The 8,550-nt window shown below is 41.1% G+C and overlaps 1 pseudogene; it reads left to right on the top strand.

Annotated features, from left to right (window-relative positions):
• Positions 1 to 7,571: 7,571 nt before the first annotated feature.
• LOC107698283 (uncharacterized) overlaps positions 7,572 to 8,550 on the top strand; it is a 4,711-nt pseudogene continuing 3,732 nt past the window's right edge.

The following is an 8,550-nucleotide window of genomic DNA, read 5'->3' as shown; positions in this document are numbered from 1 at the left end:
TATGCCAGGCCAGTAGTTGGCGCTGTCACCTTGTTAGTAAACAGTACCTGTAGGGAAGTGACGATTATATGTTGTACATGATGCGTCTCCGCTGTTGGTTGTAATATTGGTGAAGTAAATCCACACTTTGCTGAAGAAGCGTTAGCAAACTCTTGAGCAGTAACAACAGTACCATGTACTCCGCCATTGTTGTGTATGTTTGTTCGCACTTGCCTTTAAAATTGACATGTACTGCGCACGCGCATGACGTCACCGTTTTCAAAGATTCCCGTATTGGGTGTTTACTCGGAAACGATAACGGTGGCGTTTTCAAAAACGTGCACTTTGAAACCTGTTTTCAAAAATATGCGTTTTCAGTCCCCAAAACGCAGTTGTCGTGTAAACGAACAGGCAAAACACATAAAAAGTTTCCCGTTTTTGGCTGAAAACGTTGTGTAAACGGCCCCTAAGTTGTGACAAAAACCCATAAGACACCTGCGAAATACGCGACAAAAGCTATTTCGCCATCTGAAGTTAAATACCAAAGGTTGCTGCTATAAATCATTTATTAGCCATTTTGCTTTCTCCATTTTCATTTGTTTGGGTCGTTCGCAAGCTAGCCTTCTGTTATGCTGCTGAACAAGCCAAAAACACACTACGCAAGTACGCTAACGCAACATACGAGCACATTGTCCCATTTAAACATATGTTTTTGTGTTCATGTGGCAGTAACAAACCTCAGCACTGAAGAGGGTGTTAGAGTTTCCTTCGAATGACTCTTAGAATGACTCTTAGAACACAAGATGTGTTATTTTTCTACTAGCTACATATAAACACGTCAACAGTTTAACTAACTTTAACTAACCTGCTCACCAAGATTCTGCTCCGTCTTGATAGCAGTTGAGCTGACTTTAATGCTAATGCTCCCTATAGCGCCCCTTGTGGCAGCATTGAGAATGCAACGAGCTCTTGCATTGTTTTCGTTGTGGATCGAATCGTTATGAAACGCATTTCATAATAAAATGACACTTTTAATAATATTTAATGCTTCAAGACTAGATCGCTTATATAAAAAAAACGATGCTTAAACCAGCCTATGATGGTTTGCTGGTCTTACCTGGTTTAAGCTGGTCTTATATGGTCTCCCAGCCTCACCTGCCCAAAACCCCTTTAAAACCAGCTAGGAGGCTAAGACCAGTTTAGGCTGGTTTTTCTAGCAGGGATCTTCACCAAACACCTGAACAACTGACACAACGTCATTACAACCTGCAAACCTCAAGCTTTCCATTTTTTAATTGTTTTTCTTTATGTTTGCGTTTCTGAGAAATGATACTGTGATCACATTTATATCAGAGTTCAGATCAGTGATTAAATATCTGACTCCAGAGTTTATATTGATGTAATTTAATAATGCTTGATTAGTTAGTTCGATGAATCAGAGGCTGCGGTCGCGACACGACGTCACCAAATGAGCATATCATTGTGTAAAGCTGTTCCTGTGTCGACCTTTGACCTTTTCCCATTGCAGACCTCAGTCTGATGTTGTTTCTCGTGTGTGTGTGTGTCATGGTTGTGCTGCTAACTGGTTCCTGTAGACATGACATGCTGTGAATCTGTGTGTTTTGAACGGAGACGAGATTTCTGTCACAGTAATGTGAATGATGTGAACACGTTCCTCCATCTGAACTGAACGACAATAAAACTACAGGGTAAAACCTCACAAATGCACCTTCTGGATTGTTTCATAAACATGTTTGTGCTGTGCAAACCAGACCAACATCTTCTATGTTCACACAGGGATTTTAGGGGTCACTGGATTAGGTAAGTGGTTGCTTTAGAGGGTGTGTGGGTGTTTTAGGGTGTCTTCTGGGTGTTTCAGAGGGTGTTCTGAGTGTGTGTTTTAGAAGGTTGTTGAGGTATTTTTGATGTCAGTGCTAGTTTTAGAGGGTTTGTGGGTGTTTTGGGGTGTCACCCGGGTGTGTCAGAGTGTGTTTTGAGTGTGTAAGAGGTGCAGTGGGGTGTTTTTGAGAGTCGAGTGTTTTGGGAGGTTGTGTTTGGGGTGTTTTGGACATCAGTAGTTGTTTTAGAGCAGTGGTCACCAACCTTTTTAATCCCAAGATCCCTGATCTCAGCCTTTATGAAAGACAAGATCTACCTATTGAATAATTGATAAAAAAAGACTGTACTTCCAATTTGTGGCCTTTTATTTAGTATTTTAATTAGTGATGCTCTGATCATGATTTATCATGGCCGATTAAATTATGAATTTTTTTGTTTTAAACAAGCTATGTTTTTAACAAGCAGATTCTGATACTGGTTGCTGACTGGTAACAAACATGCTACACACACATTGCATGAGCAGTTGTTTTTGGGTCATTAAACGGTCTGACTCAAGGGTGTAGAGTTGAGTAGAGATGCTATGACATGTTCCTACTAATATCAGCCACTAATTAATTGTCCCTAGCAACAATTTTGATCAAACAATTAAATATATGTGTTTGTAACCTCTGTTGTTGTAATTTTGGCGCATCTGAAATAGGTCACACCATTGATATTACCTGAGAAGTTGAAGAAATACACTAGAAAACTGCGCACATTTAATAGATGTGTGGAGTGAGAACAGATAAAGAGCTGAAGTGTTTCAAACACACGAGCACAGTTCAGCTGCATGATCAAGTTCACTCTCTAGCTTCATGTTGTTCTGCTGTTTTGTGTTCATCTCTTTTTACACTGACTATCACTCTATATAGACTAATACAATCAGATACAATCGTTTATCAAATATTTATTACAATATATACTGATAGCATCTCTGGCCTCTGTTAACGTCCTGTTTACAGACTCAGACATGATGTATTATTCTTTATCACTGTCCTGGTAGCTCGCGAAAGTAACAGATCTACCAGTCGATCGCAATCGAAGGGTTGGTGACCACTGGTTTAGAAGGTTTGTGGGTAATTTAGGGTGTCAGTGGGGTGTTTTGAGTGTGTAAGAGGGTTGGTGGGATGATTTAGAAAGTCAGTGTGTGTTTTAGGAAATTGTTGGGGTGTTTTTTACATCAGCTGTTGTTTTAGAGGCATTGTGGTTATTTTAGGGTGTTCTGAGTGTGTAAAAGGGTCGGAGGGGTGTTTTTAAAAGTTAAAAGAGTGTTTTTGGGGATTGTTGGGGGGTTTTTGGCATCAGTGGTTGTTTTAGAGGATTTTAGGGTGTCACTGGGGTGTTTTGGAGGATCAGTAGCATATTTTAGGACAGCAGGGTGTTTTTGGTGCTCAGCTGTATATTGAGTGTTTTTGAGGGTCACTGGGTGTTTTAGGGGATCACTGGGGTGTTTTTGAGGGTCATGTATTTAGAGAGTAATCTTAAGTGTTTATAGGTTTCTGGTCATTTTGGGGGTCACTGGGTGTTTTTGTGTGTCATTAAGTATTTAGGGAGTAATCTGGGTGTTTATGGGTTTCTGGGCATTTTGGTGGTCACTGGGTGTTTTTGTGTGTCATTAAGTATTTAGGGAGTAATCTGGGTGTTTATGGGTTTCTGGGCATTTTGGTGGTCACTGGGTGTTTTTGTGTGTCATTAAGTATTTAGGGAGTAATCTGGGTGTTTTTGAGTTTCTGGATGTCTTCTGAGGGTCACTGGGTGTTTTAGGGGACCGTTGGGGTGTTTTTGAGGGTCTTTAAGTATTTAGGGAGTAATCTGGGTGTTTATGGGTTTCTGGGCATTTTGGTGGTCACTGGGTGTTTTTGTGTGTCATTAAGTATTTAGGGAGTAATCTGGGTGTTTATGGGTTTCTGGGCATTTTGGTGGTCACTGGGTGTTTTTGTGTGTCATTAAGTATTTAGGGAGTAATCTGGGTGTTTTTGAGTTTCTGGATGCTTTCTGAGGGTCACTGGGTGTTTTAGGGGACCGTTGGGGTGTTTTTGAGGGTCATTAAGTATTTAGGGAGTAATCTGGGTGTTTATGGGTTTTTGGGCATTTTGGGGGTCACTGGGTGTTTTTGTGTGTCATTAAGTGTTTAGGGAGTAATCTGGGTGTTTTGGAGTTTCTGGATGTTTTCTGAGGGTCACTGGGTGTTTTAGAGGACAGTTGGGGTGTTTTTGTGTGTCATTAAGTATTTAGGGAGTAATCTGGGTGTTTTTGAGTTTCTGGATGCTTTCTGAGGGTCACTGGGTGTTTTAGGGGACCGTTGGGGTGTTTTTGAGGGTCATTAAGTATTTAGGGAGTAATCTGGGTGTTTATGGGTTTCTGGGCATTTTGGGGGTCACTGGGTGTTTTTGTGTGTCATTAAGTGTTTAGGGAGTAATCTGGGTGTTTTGGAGTTTCTGGATGTTTTCTGAGGGTCACTGGGTGTTTTAGAGGACAGTTGGGGTGTTTTTGTGTGTCATTAAGTATTTAGGGAGTAATCTGGGTGTTTATGGGTTTCTGGGCATTTTGGGGGTCACTGGGTGTTTTTGTGTGTCATTAAGTGTTTAGGGAGTAATCTGGGTGTTTTGGAGTTTCTGGATGTTTTCTGAGGGTCACTGGGTGTTTTAGAGGACAGTTGGGGTGTTTTTGTGTGTCATTAAGTATTTAGGGAGTAATCTGGGTGTTTATGGGTTTCTGGGCATTTTGGGGGTCACTGGGTGTTTTTGTGTGTCATTAAGTGTTTAGGGAGTAATCTGGGTGTTTTGGAGTTTCTGGATGTTTTCTGAGGGTCACTGGGTGTTTTAGAGGACAGTTGGGGTGTTTTTGTGTGTCATTAAGTATTTAGGGAGTAATCTGGGTGTTTATGGGTTTCTGGGCATTTTGGGGGTCACTGGGTGTTTTTGTGTGTCATTAAGTGTTTAGGGAGTAATCTGGGTGTTTTGGAGTTTCTGGATGTTTTCTGAGGGTCACTGGGTGTTTTAGAGGACAGTTGGGGTGTTTTTGTGTGTCATTAAGTATTTAGGGAGTAATCTGGGTGTTTATGGGTTTCTGGGCATTTTGGGGGTCACTGGGTGTTTTTGTGCCTCTGCTATCAACGAGAGGAACGTCTGTACTTCCTCAACAGACAACGAAACAGCCACTTTTTGGTTGTTAAAAAAGGTGCGCTTGTTCAAAACAGTTGCGTTCGATCCTTCGCTGGCTGTGCTGATTTAAATCTAGCGGTTCTGTTGTGTTTGTGTCGCAAGTTCAGTGACGCAGGTAGTGACGATTCTCTCCGGCCAATCCGTGATCAGCAGAGTTTACACGTCACGTTTTGGTAACGGTACGGTTCACTTGGAACCTCAACCGAGGTGGTACTAAAAAAAGTACCAGGTACCAGGCCCAGTGGCCAGTGGAAACCCCCCCAAAAGTGAACCGTACTGAGCCGTACTGTGCCGTACCATGCAGTCACCATTTGACATTTGAGGGTCATTAAGTATTTAGGGAGTAATCTGGGTGTTTATGGGTTTCTGGGCATTTTGGGGGTCACTGGGTGTTTTTGTGTGTCATTAAGTGTTTAGGGAGTAATCTGGGTGTTTTGGAGTTTCTGGATGTTTTCTGAGGGTCACTGGGTGTTTTATGGGACAGTTGGTGTGTTTTTGAGGGTCATTAAGTATTTAGGGAGTAATCTGGGAGTTTATGGGTTTCTGGGCATTTTGGGGGTCACTGGGTGTTTTTGTGTGTCATTAAGTGTTTAGGGAGTAATCTGGGTGTTTTGGAGTTTCTGGATGTTTTCTGAGGGTCACTGGGTGTTTTATGGGACAGTTGGTGTGTTTTTGAGGGTCATTAAGTACTTAGTGAGTAATCTGGGTGTTTATGGGTTTCTGGCCATTTTGGGGGTCACTGGGTGTTTTTGTGTGTCATTAAGTGTTTAGGGAGTAATCTGGGTGTTTTTGAGTTTCTGGATGCTTTCTGAGGGTCACTGGGTGTTTTAGGTGACCGTTGGAGTGTTTTTGTGTGTCATTAAGTATTTAGGGAGTAATCTGGGTGTTTTTGAGTTTCTGGATGCTTTCTGAGGGTCACTGGGTGTTTTAGGGGACAGTTAGGGTGAATGGGGCATTTTGCATCTTCACTGTAGTGTTTTTGTGGTGTTCAGATGGTGTTTAACACATCAGTGGGATGTCTTTTAGGCTCATTGTGTGTTTTGAGAGTCAGTCGTGTTGTATCACAGGGCGTGAGGGTCAGTGAAAGGTTTTCAAGGGTACGTGCTCTTCCTCTGAGTTGTGTTTTTCTATCAGGTTGTTTCCTGTCCGTTACTTATATTTCATCCTCAGCTGAAGGTCGTGACCCTGCGATCTGTTTGATTTGTGTCCTCTCTGTAAGGTCATAATTTATGAAGCAAACTCATGAGGAACAGAACAATCACGTGGATCACAGGATCACACAGCCATTTGAACCTGATTATGATTGTCACTACAAGTGATTGTTTGTGTTAGTATGTGTGTGTGTTGTATGATCTTTGTTTGTTTTAAGGGTGGATGTGTGTGAGTGTGTGTGAGAATGAGCTCCACAGATGTTCTATGAACAATGCGGCCCCAGGGTTGCATAACTCGCCTTCTCCCCATTGTGTGTGTTCGGTGTGAGTTCCGTGTCCCAGCATGAGGTCCGATTCCTCACTCTGAGTCCGAGCGCAAAACAAAAGCATTTAAGGGTTTCAAACAGGATTTGGTCACATGAGATGCTGAAATCTGCCTAATACAGATTAGAAGGATCAGCTCTCAAATCATGGGGCCTTGGACGCACATGAGGAGCGCCGAATGAGCTGTTACAGGACCAAACAGTGTTTTACACATTCATAAACATAATGAATCTCAGAGGTCAATGAATGGCCCTGAGAAGACTGTTTATAAGATTTCTGAGGTTGTTAAAAGTGTTTTTATTAATATTTATTAGTTTGATTGTTTTTGAATTGTTTATACAGTTGTGTAATTCAGTTACTCTGCTCTTGTACTCTAAACACTAGTCACTGCACACAGTGAGTTCTGTAGCGTCCTCTTGTGGTCAGCTTTGAAAATACACCATTCAATTTACAGTATTTTTTTTTAGGGTTTCACAACCAGGATGATAATAATAAAAATATGTATAACATTTAATTTTATATAAAAAGTAAATTAGTTGTTTTATTTGCAAAAAAAAAAAAAAAACAAGATTTAATATGATTGTTGAAAGATTACTATTACTTAAAGGCTGCTTTTTTTATTAATTAATTAAATAATAACGATAAAATATAAACTGATAATAATAATATCATTAATATTTTTATTAAAAACAAAAAAATGCATTAAATAATTGTATTTATTTATTTATTTCCAGATTCAATATGTTATTCAAAAAAATGGTTCGGAAAATGACTTAATTATATTATTACTACTACTACTACTACTAATAATAATAATACACATCTTTATTTAAGGTAATTAAATGTGAAAGATATTATATAAAATTATATTACATAATTAAATTGTACTTTTTATTTTGTTTATTTATTTATAGTAATTATTATTACTGTATTGTACTGTCTGTCTGTTTGAACCCGGTTCCTCCTGCAGCTCTGACACACTGAGCTGCTGTCATGCTGTGGTTTGCTGCTGCTCTGGGATCAGTGATTCCAGATCAGTGTTCAGTCCTGATGAGCAGTCTTTATCTCTGAGTGGAGACCATACAAACACAGAGACTACGGTAAGAAGAGCTTCACGCTATAATACAGTATATTGTGTTTTATTAGTTTCTGTGTATCATGATGCCAGTGTTTTATCAGCAGATGAATGAATCAGGCCTCGATAATTATACTGGAACACTGGGAGACAGTGACGACAGCGTTGACGGTGCAAAATACACACTCTTATACACCCACACTTACTAACGTACCGTTAATACTATAGTATCATAATAACATGCATTTGGACACTAACATAATGATAAAAAAACAACATGCATTTGTTCGTCAAACAGATCAAGACTCAAAAAACCTGCTGGCGGCTTCCTGGGAGTTTATCCATCAGGAAAGACAGATTAAAGAGGTAAAGACCCGATGAAACACTCACAGTATGCTAATGCTAACAGGAAATGGCTAACAGGAAGTGGTTCTCACAGCAGTGTGGAGATGACGGAGGAGGAAGTGGAGGTGAGTCTGTCTGAAAGTTTTTTAGATGTATTGCTCACTGTTAGATGAGTTGAATACCTCCAGACGTCAGTAACGTCTGTGAACACGCACACACAGAGCGCGTTTACCCAGTTTGCAATGGGGTTTCACTGCGACCCGTACACGCTGACCCAGCGGCTGCAGGCGGAGCGACACGACACGACCGCAGCGTCGCCGTGGAGAACCTGCAGAGAGAGCTGAGACAGAGCAGAGAGATGCTGCAGGTACCGCATACACGCCTGAGATGATACTGAGGGCTGTGGGAGCATTGTGGGAGTGTTGTGAGAGTGTTGTGGGATGGTTGTGGGAGCGTTGTGGGAGTGTTGTGGGATGGTTGTGGGAGTGTTGTGGGAGCGTTGTGAGAGCGTTGTGGGATGGTTGTGAGAGCGTTGTGGAATGGTTGTGAGAGCGTTGTGGAATGGTTGTGAGAGCGTTGTGGAATGGTTGTGGGAGTGTTGTGGAATGGTTGTGGGAGTGTTGGGGAATGGTTG

Source organism: Sinocyclocheilus anshuiensis, unplaced genomic scaffold, assembly GCF_001515605.1.
Source record: "Sinocyclocheilus anshuiensis isolate Anshui unplaced genomic scaffold, SAMN03320099.WGS_v1.1 scaffold2216, whole genome shotgun sequence".
Lineage (NCBI taxonomy): Eukaryota > Metazoa > Chordata > Actinopteri > Cypriniformes > Cyprinidae > Sinocyclocheilus > Sinocyclocheilus anshuiensis.
This window is presented reverse-complemented; position numbering and strand designations above follow the sequence as displayed.